The sequence below is a fragment of the Phoxinus phoxinus genome (genome assembly GCF_949152265.1).
Source record: "Phoxinus phoxinus genome assembly, chromosome: 19".
NCBI lineage: Eukaryota > Metazoa > Chordata > Actinopteri > Cypriniformes > Leuciscidae > Phoxinus > Phoxinus phoxinus.
Genome location: NC_136894.1, coordinates 9,100,083 through 9,108,954, shown reverse-complemented (window position 1 = coordinate 9,108,954; position 8,872 = coordinate 9,100,083).

The window sequence follows — 8,872 nt, the reverse complement described above, 5'->3', positions numbered from 1 at the left end:
ATGTCTCTGTATGAGCTCTTGCATTGAGTATCTGCATGTGTGTGCGGGTGTGTGGTAACTGGTATCATGTTACTGGAACAAGCTCAGCTACCGATAATCTTGTTTACACAGCCATTAGAGCCCCTCACTCAAAGCCTCTCTGCTGGCTTGGCTGGCCTCTCCTTCACTCCCTATAAAAGTATGGGCTGCAGCCCAACTTCTCGTGGTTGTGTCTCTGCGCAAACACAGCGCTCTCTGTGTGGGAAAAGACAAGCGCTGGTGACTCACAGGCCATGCTTCCAGGCACATAACGCCCTCAGTAAGGCTTTAGTGACCCTGGGAATTACTAAACATCACAGTAGAGGCTGTTCAAAATCTCCCCACCTGTGTAACACTGGCTGAACTTTCCTTTTGGAAATGGAAAATAAATAGAAATGAAAATGAAACAAACTACAGTACTACAGTATAGTACTCTGGGACTTGGACCAGTTATTAACCAGTTTGGACCAGCTAATGACCAGCTACCAACTTAAGTTGGATTTTCCAGCAAGGTTATTATATCTATATTCATAAAACGTGCTGCTTTGTAAAACTTGTTTTAGCTGAGATCAGGCACCTGCTTAGTGCTTACCTCTCATGGCCTAGTTCTGCTGCTGACAGGGCCAGACAGGCAGGCGACGTGTACAAATGCGAATAGTGTAGCATGTGCCCCTGGCGACCCAGGCTCAGAGAAACAGATTCTCCTGCAATACACCAGGACAAGTGCCTACAATGGGGCCTCAGCAGGCGGTGCACCTAGTTCACCCGGACAAGGTATGTACTCTATGCCGAGAGGCCTGTGGCTCATACCTCCAAAATAATCATGAGCAGTAGGAGCAGGGGTTAAAGAGACACACTTCAGATACACAACATTATTGCAGCTGACCTTCAGTAGCTCCGTCTGGTGGTCACACATTCCGGTGTGTAACTCAGTTTGTATGTGTTTTGCATGTTTAGTGTGTGTGTGTGTGTGTGGTCTTGGTAAATGTCCCCCAGAGATGGCAATATCCAAAATCCTTGTCCTTTTGCGGAAGATTTTTGGTCCCCAAGAGAAAAACAGTTTATAAATCACACTGTTATGTTTTTAAAAATGTTTTCTGTGATGGATAGGTTTAGGGTTAGGGGATAGAATATACAGTGTACAAATCCTTATGTTTGGTATGGCCCCATAAAACAAGAAAATCCAACGTGTGTGTGTGTAGGGTCCAAAAGCTAAAGGTCTGTAATTTAAAGCTAAATTACTTTTCTAATTATATACAATTTTATTAATTACAAATTATATGAAAAGCATAACATTTTGAGAGAAATATTAGCCTGTCACAAATGTGCTTATTTGACTAGTGACCTAGAGATGCAGAATTAAAAATGATATTTTTTTCTTATTTTTTAAATGGCTAAACTTTATCTTTATTTGTAGATTTAAAGGGACACGATGTAACTTTTTTTTGTTCAAAATGTATATAATGAGTCAATGCACCATCTATCCTTCTTCCAAAATGTGTTTTCCTCGGTTGAAATCGATTTGAAATCGTCACCACCTTTCGCCCCTCTAGTGACGGCCCCGAGTGTGGGAGTGGCATAGGTTATTTAGAGTAAAAAAGGTTGTGATGGAGCGTGCTAAAAAAAACACAGAACAGAGGAGAGTCTGCTTGCAAAAAGAGAACGCAACAGAGCTTATTATAAAACCAGAATCAACAATGGCTTGGCTTTACAGAGATGGCGAGAACTGAGGGATTTGAAATGTAAAAGCTATGTGGAGATGGCGTTTTTATTACTCAACGGGTGAGTAATTAATTTTATTGAACAGATCAATTACAAAAGCTCTCTAAAAGAGTTCATAATCAATTGGGAATGGTCATATTCATCCGCACAGTCATGCAAAGCTGAAACACAACCAAAACTGTGTTCTTCACCAAGATACATGCAGTTTTGTTTTTTAACTGCTAGAGGGCCAAAACTTACATAGTGTGCCTTTAATAAGGTTTTGAATCTCAGATTTTCAGTGTAGTCTCATACTTTTAATGGCTTTTTAAAGCTATGCCACTATGTATGAGTGCATATACATACCAGACATCTTTTCTGCATCATTTCTACATGCAACAGCCATGATCAATACCCATATGTTTTGAGCTTGATAACCCACAGCTTTTCGACCTTACTGACATGCCCACCGCGCTCCCAACAACACGAACTTGTGTTCCTGACGCCTGGAGCCTTCAGTACAAGATGATACTGTATACGTGAAACAAGATATGGTCACAGATGGTAGAAAAACAGCCTAATCTGTGAACCTGCTGACGGACAGCATGCATTTAAGAATGGCCGCGCGCTGCTAGGGTTTTTAAAAATAGCCCGGCAAAGATGGAGTGAGGGATCACACAAATAATACACTGCAGCAGAGGCCAGCCATCTGTGTGTGGCTGTATGCGTTTGTGTGGGTGTGTTGTCTTGTCTCTATAACCCTGGCTCTGATACGTGCAGCAGAAGTCATTTGAAGGATGCAGTAGTAACTCTGACTCATGGCTCTCAGCTGTAATGAGAGAAACTGCACCTTAATGGTGTTCAGTTACCAATAATAGCACTGCACAGTGCACACAACACAGATTTTTCTTATGGTGATACTGTGAATTGGGCACATTGCTGTTAAAGGGACATTTCATCAGGAAAAGATGAGTTATTTCACTCATAAATGTTGTAGTACCTGACAGTCTGTTCTGACATACAGGTAATAGACCCAACACATATCTTATATCGTTTTATTTCCCTCCTAATCTAATTGAATAAATTAATATAATTTAGTATAGTAATAAGTTATATTTTATTACTGTAATACATTACTTGGCGCTGTCTGCTATCATTTTCTTTTAGCGTCATTATATACTATGTATGCACGCACCCCCCCCCACACACACACACCCATCCATCCACCCACACCCACACACGTATCACACACACACACACACACACACACACACACACACACACACACACACACACACACACACACACACACACACACACACACACACACACACACAAGCGAAGAGGAGCTAACAGTATTTGTATTAATCAATGCTAACAAAGATGAATAAATACTGTAACAAATATATTGCTCATTGTTAGTTAATGGTTAATGTTAGGTAATGCATAACTAATGGAACTAGTGGTGTTACCATAAATATATAGTTTAGGCTATAGTTATATGTATATATATTGTGAAAAAATTTCAATACCATTTTCAATCTAGATTTATTTGAAAAATGTAATTTATTCCTGTGATGGCAAAGCTGAATTTTCAAGAGCCATTACAGTCTTCAGTCTTATTTTCTCTATATCATGTTTTAAACAGCTTTTTGTTGTTGTTGTATGTCTAGAAGCACTAGATTTCACACTGTAGCTCAGCAGAGGTGATTACACACCACTAAAAATAGTCATGGCAGTGTTGTCTAACGCGAGCTCCAAAGCTCATTCAGGGTAATGACAAATGCTACGGCTTACAGTCGGCATATTTAGATTAATGTAGCTTTGAAATCACTTTGAGTCGCGTCTTTGGAGATTTAATCACTGAAACTGTCACGCCAGTGTTGTAGATGTGTAAGACTAGAACTGAATTACAAGAAAACATTAAAAAACACACTGAACTGATGCACAACACAGAGCCACAGGAGGCCTTGTTGGACCGTAGCCTCTACTTTGTCTTAAAGCCCGGCGACAGGAATGATAGCAGCTTGGTTTGCTTAATGAGGACTGTTTTCCTCACAGAGCATCATTCAGCAGACGCTGTTATTCGCTTCGAGAAGTGAAGGGTGAGATGAGGGAGGGGGTTTTGAGAGAGTGTGTAAGGTGAGTGTGAGGTGAATGGCTGACTGGGTGCAAGTACACAACAGAATGTCAGAAGTCTCTTGGGAAGAATGGTAAGCAACTGGTGAGAACAGGCCTGATGGGGGCTTGAAAGAATCTGTAGTTGTTCAGATGGCATTCGCGCACACATTAACTGAACTTCTCAGGGGAGCAGAAGTGATGTGTGTGTGTGTGTAAGCGAGCACGTCTGTGTGTGACCTCTGAAAGGACTGTGTCAGTTCAGTTCACATCCCTTCATTGTGCTCAGTGTAGGTTCCAAGCCTAGTTTACTCTCTGTTCTCAGTCTCACAGATGCTACATTCTCCAGTGATTGGCTCCAAAAACTCAATGAGAACCTGCAGGTTTTCTTTAATGTCCTTTATTCCTGTGATGGCAGCCATTACAGTCTTCAGTGTCACATTATCCTTCAGAAATCTGTCCTTCTGATGTGTGACCCTGGACCACAAAACCAGTCATATGGGTCAATTTGTTTAAATTTAGATTTATTTATCATCTGAAAGCTGACTAGCTATAATATAATGATAATATGGAATAAGCTTTCCATTGATGTATAGGACAATATTTGGCCGAGATCCAACTATTTGAAAATCTGGAATCTGAGGGTGTAAAAAAATCTAAACATTGAGAAAATCGCCTTTAAAGTTGTCCATTTATGTTTGCAATTGTGCTGCATTCACTCACAAAAATTAATGTTTTATATATTTAAGGTTGGAAATATCTTCATGGAACATGATCTTTTCTTTATATGCTAATGATTTTTGGCATAAAAAAAAAAACTATAATTTTGACCCATACAAAGTATTGCCACAAATATACCCGTGCGACTTTTAACTGGTTTTGTGATCCAGGGTCATGCATTTTTTATGGCCATTCATTTACATGACCCTGGCGTTTTAGGGGCCTGAAAACTCAAACTTTTCAAAACGGGTTTCAAGTTTTTGAAAACGATACTGTTATCGTCTCGGTGTAAACTACACAATTGCGCCTTTGTGAAACCGGCGCATTCGTATTGTTCAGTCTATAGGCATGTAGTGTTTATTTACAAAGCGACATCGCCAACTACTGGCCTGGCATACATAATACAACGTTTTTAATCGTTTTCGCGGATCCATGTGAACGGGAATCACTTTGACAACGTTGTCATCTTTACGCTGAAAACAATGGAAAAACGTTTCCGTTTTTAGTACATCATTGTTGTGTAAACAACCTTTAGTTTTGTTTTCTACTGTGAAACAACGGGCCAGGACAGTGTTGCCATTAGTTCAAAACAAATTCAATGCGCATTACATAAATCAGATGGTGTGTGTACAGTAGGCTATGGTCAACCGAGGACGACCAAAACGTGATTTCAAGGGGCTGTTGGGCAACAACCTGCACGGGACCCCCGATACCCCACCTGATTCTGGTGATGAAATTTGCGTCACACACCACTATACGCGGACCCTCGTGTATACGCGTAAAAAACGAAATATACTTTATCATTTGATTATTAAACATGTTTTTGTTTGTTTGTTTAAAAGCATACTTTCAAAATCACCTTTTCAAACAGCACATGTAATCTCACTACATTGAATCTGCCTATTATTTATTTACCTGTTGTGCAACAAACATCTCACATAAGCACTCACAAACTCCCTGAAGAGAATCCAGCCGTAGGTTAAACCAGTTACTCAACCAGACTGTGAGCAGTCATATTATGTAACTCGCCAGAGGGCAGGGAGAAAGACTTTCATTTTAAATACACACAAACACACACGCACACATTCTTCATCTATTAGCTGTTGCAAGTAATAAAGTGTGTGCACTATGTGTCAAGTTCAGGTTGCTAGGGCAGGGCTGCAGAAACTCAGAGGAGGCTTGATTTATTGTGCTGAATTATGTGAGACATGGGCTACAACTGGCAATCTGCCATAGGGGGAGCCCTTGACCTAGAAGCTAGGGAACAAAAAAAAAATAACTTAAAGAAAAGTTTACACTATAACAGCCATGAAAAATGCTCCATAACCCGTCAGAAGCACCAACGCTCTGGGACACTTGATCAGTACTGTTTATCAGACGCTGCTCTTACAGTACATTGTGTGCTGGACAATGTTGATTCACTACGTTTCACATGCCCCAGGCTTCTTTTGAAATATGTTGTTTAGTGTAGTGCATAGACATATCTGAATTAAAAGACCTACTGAGAACACAAATAAATAATGAAATTACATATTTAATTAAATATGTAATGACATTTCTCCACTAGTCCCATCCTCAAATTAAAAAAGATATGGATACAAATGAAATAATATACAGGTGTGTGTGTGCGTGCATGCGTGTTTGTGTCTGTGTGTGTGTGTGTGTGTTTTCCATAATAAAATAATTCATAAAAATAAAATAGAAATTATAAATTAACTACATTATAAATTATGAAAAAATATAAATATATAATAATTTTATATACAATTGATCAAATTCTAAATAATAATAAATAGTCACTCCATCTTGAGCAGTTTGTCTCTCATAATCCATTATGCTCAAACAGAATGAAGAGCAAACATCTGCAGTTCATTTATTAACTTTTCTTAGTTAGATGCCATAACATTTTGTAATCTTGGTCCTTTCTGTATTAGAATTTTCATAGATTATTGAATAAACATTGGCTCGTATACAGTGGAGTAAAACATGTATCTTAAGTACTTCACATTTATTTTGAAACTCTAATTAAAAAACAAAACGGTTAAAAAGCAAAACTGCATCCATTTTGCGGAAGAACATTGTTTTGGTTTTGCTTTGGCTCTCCATGACTGTGCGGATGAATACGACCCTTCACAATAAATTATTCTTTACAATAAACTCTGTTAGAGAGCTACATATGGCAATTTATCTGTTCACTAAAATACCTTATACTGACCTGTTGAGTAATAAAAACGGCATCTCTGCATCACTTTTACAACATTTAAAATCCCTCAGTTCTCGCCATCTCCAAAAAGCCAAACCAATGTTGATTCTCATCTTATTACGAGTCGCACGTCCTCTTTGCCAGCAGACTCTCCTCTGTTCACCTTTAAATAAAAATAAATAAATAAAAACAACTGATTATTCCCTGGAGGTTCGAGATTTAGCTGCTCCATGTCAACCTTACTCGCTCCTTGTGATTTTATTTATTTTTACCTTCGTTAGATGTTTCCAAAATCGTATCGGTGGTTCAGATCGGGTAGCGTTTCTGTAGTTCGAATGAGACATAAGAAAACTACAAATTTGACTTGCTTTACTCAAGCGTTACAATAGTCATTATTTTGTTTTTCTTTGTTTCTGATGTCGCAATGCATCATACTTTCATGAAATCATGCAACATACTCTTCCTTCGTTCATTCCAAAGCCGGTGCTGGATAAACAGCGAGCGTGTGTGCGACAGTATAGGCTGCGGTAGGCTAAATTACTGTATTTACGACAGTGGTAATGAACAATTCCCCTTCCAACCTGTAGGGCGACCGAAGAGGAAAAGTTATTTAGTGTTGCTTTAACCTTTGCCACACCATACACACCTCAAAGTAGCTGCAACTTTTCTGGATTTACGGATATGAGACATGGGCAAGTGTGGTTGGTATGTACACAATTTCCCGGGAAAACCATCTTGCCAGGTCTAAAGTGTAAACACTTACAATAGGCTTACTGTAGTGAATCAGGGTAAGAAATATACACATTTTGGAAGAAGGATTGATGATGTTTTGTCTTATTATGTACATTTTTAACTAAATAAATGACATAGTGTACCTTTAATGTATATAAACAAGTTGTTCCAGTCATTAAAAACAACAAAAGTACTCATGAAGTGAGAAAAGTGCTACATTTGTCTCTTCTTCTGTCAGATCTTCTGAGACCATTATCTGTTTAATTGTACTGTGTCATTATGAAACTGTGTTTTCCACAGCGAACTCTGCAGTCACGAGAGAGTTACGCACTTACCTGTACATGCTTCAGTGATGCTGACATCCATAGATGGACTGAGGTCATCAGGTCCATGTGCCATTCCACCACTAATAGGAATGAAAGATTAAAGTGAAAAAATGTGATGCTTCGATAGATAGATTCTCACGTTTTCACAGTTTGTTCTCTCAGTCAGTTAGTCAAAATACTGTGTCGAAGGAGCGTCATCTCTCTGCAGATCCGCTGCTAATGAGCAACCAGCTCATGAAAAAAAAGATAAATCTGAAAAGAAAGAAGACGTTGAGTTTCTGGTGATGCTGTGTTTGCCTGTCCTTGTTCTAGCAATGACTGAGCTCTTCCTTGATGTGATAAATCAATGTGACTGGCATTGATTTTGTGCACTTACACGCTAGAAACATATCGCCTGTCCACAGTGATGTTTAGTACTAAAGATTGGTGATAGAATAGAATATGTTTGAGGTCGCGAATATGAGCCAGATGCTGAATGTACTGGGAACCATTCCAAGCACCTAAATGTAACAAAATATGCTTTATTTAATTATTCTGTAATTGTAACTCTAATATCAGGAGAGTCTTGGTAGAAATTATTCGGTGTTAAAAATAGATATGGGTCACTAAAGACCCGAATATGTAATAATGATTGGTGAAACATTCATGCATTTAAGGGTTAAAGAAACCGGGAGTGGCAATATATTTAAATAATTCAATAAAATAATTATAAATAATCCACAATCCCATTAGCTGAATTTTCTTTATGGTTTACACTTTTTTATTAACAATTAATTGAAATTACTTTTCTACACTTCTACCTGATTATATATATAAATATGCATATGCGCATGTTAACCCTGGTTCTTAAAAAAACAATGGCGGAATTTAAGGGAACAAATTAAAATAAGAAATATTTTTTTACTTTTGCTTACTTTAAAACTTATATTATTTTAAATCAATTTAAGTAATCTTGCATTCCCTTTGGAAGTGTGCTAAGGCCTCCTAGTGAGTCCCGGCAGCTTGGTTGAGAACCACTGATCTACAGACACATCAAGTCTGAATTTATAACTCA